The sequence below is a fragment of the Triticum urartu genome, chromosome 3A, assembly GCF_056163025.1.
Source record: "Triticum urartu cultivar PI428250 chromosome 3A, HENAU_Tu73, whole genome shotgun sequence".
NCBI classification, from domain to species: Eukaryota; Viridiplantae; Streptophyta; class Magnoliopsida; order Poales; family Poaceae; genus Triticum; species Triticum urartu.
Window position 1 is genome coordinate 588,318,341 of NC_141875.1, and position 4,942 is coordinate 588,323,282.

General features: G+C 49.6%; 1 long non-coding RNA gene across 1 annotated transcript; it reads right to left on the reverse strand.

Moving 5' to 3' along the window:
* Window positions 1–867: 867 nt before the first annotated feature.
* Window positions 868–4,541, reverse strand: LOC147980668 (uncharacterized). The gene is made up of 3 exons (XR_015598585.1): window positions 3,273–4,541; window positions 2,373–2,461; window positions 868–1,138 (listed from the first exon to the last, which is right to left on the reverse strand). It is a non-coding gene; the product is annotated as an uncharacterized LOC147980668 (long non-coding RNA).
* Window positions 4,542–4,942: the final 401 nt, after the last annotated feature.

Genomic DNA, 4,942 nt, shown 5'->3' on the forward strand with positions numbered 1-4,942 from the left:
CTCTGTAGCATTTCTGATATTATATGTGGATGACATATTACCGATTGGAAATGATATAGAATTTCTGGATAGCATAAAAGGATACTTGAATAAGAATTTTTCAATGAAAGACCTCGGTGAAGGTACTTATATATTGGGCATCAAGATCTATAGGGATAGATCGAGACGCTTAATAGGACTTTCACAAAGCACATACCTTGACAAGATTTTGAAGAAGTTCAAAATGGATCAATCAAAGAAAGGGATTCTTGCCAATGTTGCAAGGTGTGAAGTTGAGTAAGACTCAAAACCCGACCACGACAGAAGATAGAGAATGAAAATCATTCCTTATGCCTCAGTCATAGGTTCTATAAAGTATGCCTTGATGTGTACCAAAACTGTTGTGTGCCTTGCCATGAGTTTCGCGAGGGGGTACAATAGTGATCTAGGAGTAGATCACTGGAGAACGGTCAAAATTTTCCTTAGGTACCTTAAAGAGGACTAAGGAAATGTTTCTCGTTATGGAGGTGATAAAGAGTCCATCGTAAAGGGTTACGTTGATGCAAGCTTTGACACCGATCCAAATGACACTAAGTCTCAATCTGGATACGTATTTAAAGTGGGAGCAATTAGCTGGAGTAGCTCCATGCAGGGCATTGTAGACATAGAAATTTGCAAAATACATACAGATTTGAATGTGGGAGACCTGTTGACTAAACCTCTCACACAAACAAAACATGATCACACCTTATTACTGTTTGGGTGTCAATCACATGACGATGTTGTAACACCCATGATGCGGCTATATCTCCCACGTGTTGGAGCACGACTTAGAGGCATAACCGCATAGTAGGCATGTCGCAAGAGGGATAATCTTTACACATCCCATGTACTGAATATGAAAGGGATAAAGAGTTGGCTTACAATCGCCACTTCACACAATACATAAACATAGCATTACATCATCCAGAATGCATTCAAGGTCCGACTACGGAACCAAAATAAAGAAAGACCACCCCTATTACTAGGTCCCCGATCGCCCCAACCGGGCTCCACTACTGATCGAAAGGAAACGAAACAACACAACGAACACGATCTTCACCGAGCTCCCACTTGAGCTGGGTTGCGTCACCTGCACTGGCATCAATGGCACCTGCAACTGGTTTTGGAAGTAATTTGTGAGCCACGAGGACTCAGCAATCTCACACCCGCGAGATCAAGACTATTTAAGCTTATGGGTAGGAAAGGGTAGTGAGGTGGAGCTGCAGCAAGCACTAGCATATATGGTGGCTAACTTACGCAAATGAGAGCGAGAAGAGAAGCAAAGCACGGTCGTGAACTAGAAGTGATCAAGAAGTGATCCTGAAACTACGTACGTTCAAGCATAACACAAGAACCGTGTTCACTTCCCGGACTCCGCCGAGAAGAGACCATCACGGCTACACACGCGGTTGATGCATTTTAATTAAGTTAAGTGTCAAGTTCTCTACAACTGGATATTAACAAATTCCCATCTGCCCATAACCGCAGGCACGGCTATCGACAGTTCAAACCCTGTAGGGGTGTCCCAACTTAGCCCATCACAAGCTCTCACGGTCAACGAAGGATATTCCTTCTCCCGAGAAGACCCGATCAGTCTCGGAATCCCGGTTACAAGACATTTCGACAAAGGTAAAACAAGACCAGCAAGACCGCCCGATGCGCCGACGTCCTGATAGGAGCTGCACATATCTCGTTCTCAGGGCAACACCGGATGAACACTACGTACAACTAAAACCAACCCTCAAGTTTCCCCGAGGTGGCGCTGCAAGTGGCTCCGTTTCGGACCAACACTTAGAGAAGCACTGGACCGGGGGGTTAAATAAAGATGACCCTCGAGAGAGCGACTCCCAAGGGAAGGGTAGGTGGTGGTGAGGCAAATGGTAAAACCAAGGTTGGGCCTTGCTGGAGAAGTTTTATTCAAAGCGAACTATCAAGGGGTCCCCATAACACCCAACCGTGTAAGGAACGCAAAATCAAGGAACATAACACCGGTATGACGAAAACTAGGACGGCAAGAGTGGAACAAAACACCAGGCATAAGGCCGAGCCTTCCACCCTTTACCAAGTATATAGATGCATTAATTAAATAAGAGATATTGTGATATCCCAACATATCCATGTTCCAACATGGAACAAACTCCATCTTCACCTGCAACTAACAACGCTATAAGAGGGGCTGAGCAAAGCGGTAACATAGCCAAACAACGGTTTGCTAGGACAAGGTGGGTTAGAGGTTTGACATGGCAATATGGGAGGCATGATATAGCAAGTGGTAGGTATCGCGGCATAGCAATAGAGCGAGCAACTAGCAAGCAAAGATAGAAGTGATTTTCAGGGTATGGTCATCTTGCCTGAGATCTCGCAAGGAAGAAGAACGAGTCCATGAAGAAGACAAACAAACGTAGTCGAACGGATCCTCACAAACGCGACGTTATCGGAACTAACCCGAAGAAGCAACACCGGAAAGAAGCAAACAACATGGTAAACAACCATCACATAAACATGGCATGATGCACAAACAAGTATGATGCATGTCCGGTTTAATGAGGCATGGCATGGCAAAGTGCACAAACAAAACTACAAGTTAAGTGGAGCTCAATATGCAACTTTGTTGCATATTGATGAAACACCATGTGACTTATTTAGTTCTCTCTCGTTTAGGTACCCATCAATATTAAATGTTCTTAAACATGGCAAGGGGTGGAGCAAATGAAAACTACCTATCTAGGCAAGTTTAAATGAGGCCGGAACAACAACCAACAAGTCCGGAAACTCCTCATGTGCATATCTTAAGGTTTGGTACTGTTCTGCCTGAAACCATAGTTTAGAGTTGTTAAACATGCAAAGTAAAGTCACCATGTTAAACTAGGCATTTTCCTACCCCATTTACATATAAAGATTATTTAAAACCGAGCTACGGTTAATTAGTTATGAATTAAATCATTTTAGCATGGCATTTAAGCAAATTAAAGCAAACAACATTTTTAACATTTCAAACATGGATGAAAGTGGCATATTATGAAATTAGATGAAATTCTAGTCATTTTACATATATAACATGTTTTATTTGGATGCATGGACATTTAGTTATGAGCATTTTAATATGATGGCATTTGTTGTAAATATGCATGCACTGGAAAAATGATAAATTCACAGAACGAAAAAATGTCTATGGGCTGTAACACAGCAGGATGGCCCAACAGGAGGGAAAGAAAGAAAAAGAAAAAAGGAGGGGCGCGGGGTGCCCTCACCATGGGCCTTGGCCCGACTCGGTGGAGAAGCTGGGCCGCGGGCGGGGCGCGATGAGGCACGAAGCGAGGTCGGCCCAGGCGCTCGATCGGGAAGCAGCAAACGGGCTGGTCAACGCGCTCGTCGTCTCCATACGCACAGGAGGAGCACAAGGCAAGGGCCGCGGGGAGGTGGAGTTCGTCGGCGCTGGTGGACTTGGGCGACGCAGACGGCGTGGAGGCGAACGGATCCCGGTGGAGCCTCGCCAGAATGAAGCAGGAGCGGCGGCGCGGAACGTAGAGGAGGGTCAACGCGGGCAAGGCTCAGTCGGCAGCCGCGCTCGCTGCTGCTGCTTGATGCAGCCGACGGCGAGGAGATGAAGCAGGGGCGCGAGGTTTAGAGCTGCAACGGCGGCAGAGATGAGCTGGTCCAGGTGCGGGGCGCCGCCGGCGGGAACTGGCCGGGAATGGGCCAGGGCGGCGGAGGAAGGCGACGGCAGGGTCGGGGCGGATCTCATGCTCCTGCTGGAAGCAGTGGAACGGCGCCATGGCGTGGGTCCGACGACGAGGATGGTCGGGCGAGGCATCTTGAGCTCGGCGGCTGGGCTCGTAGAAGCAGAGGAGGCCTCGCGCGGTGAGTGGCTCGGTCAACGGCGGAACTGATGTGTTTGTTTGTCTCATGGACGAGGCTGAGGCAAAGGCATGGAGGAGGAGCTCAGCATGGGGCTCCTCAGGCACGAGGTTCGGCGGGGATGGACGCCGGCGACGCGGACGAGGCGAAGGCCTCCGGCGAAGAAGCTCCAGGCGGCGGCGCTGCAAGATCGTGGACGTGAGCATCCATGGCGTCGAGTCCCTGCTAGAGAAGGGAGAGGCGAGAGAGATTAGAGAGGTTGAGAGAGAGAGAGAGGAGCACGGGGAGAAAACGAAGAAAAGGCAGGGAAGAAAAGGAGCGGGACAAGGCCGGCGGCATGACCTGCTGTTGCTGTTGTCGCCGGCGGCGTGGACGCGCAGGCGGCGGGGAGGCGCTGGTGCTCACGATTCACTCGGGATCGAGCAGAGGAGGGAAAAGGAGGCTGGCTACGAGGGGATTGGATCGAGGAAAAACAGAGGAGGCACTGGATTGGGGCGATGAGGATCTTCGGGTGGCACCGATCGAAGGAGCTCGGGCTCGGGCGCTGGTTGGTGGAACGGATCAGGAGGGGATCGAGGGGAGGAGGTGGTTGGTTCGATGGATCTAGGAGGATCTCGAGGAAGAGAGTGGTGGCGGCGGGTGAGGTGATTTGATGGAAGGGACAAGCCCTAGGATCTAGGGTTAGACTGATATTTATATCAGATGAATTTAGGTTACGGCTAACTCGTCCCTCCGATCGCAATCGGACGATCGCGAATAAAATAGCTAAGGAGATCAAAAAGAAAAACGGAGATGTTTTATAGATGTTTGGGAATGACCCAGACCCAACGGTGACAAATGCCCGGGTCGGGTTCGGGGAAGTTTCGGACACGCACGCGAGGGGGTTTGTGCCCTGAGCAAAGAGGGGTTTTCGGACCGTGCGAACGCATCGGACGGCTCCGGACGCGAAGAGGGGTAGGCATGGGCCTAGGTGGACTGTGGAGAGAGGGTTGGTCTAAGAGAAGAGGGGAGAGATGCAGCCCGACACGGTTTCTGGAGACTGAAAACGTCCGACGAAAAGACC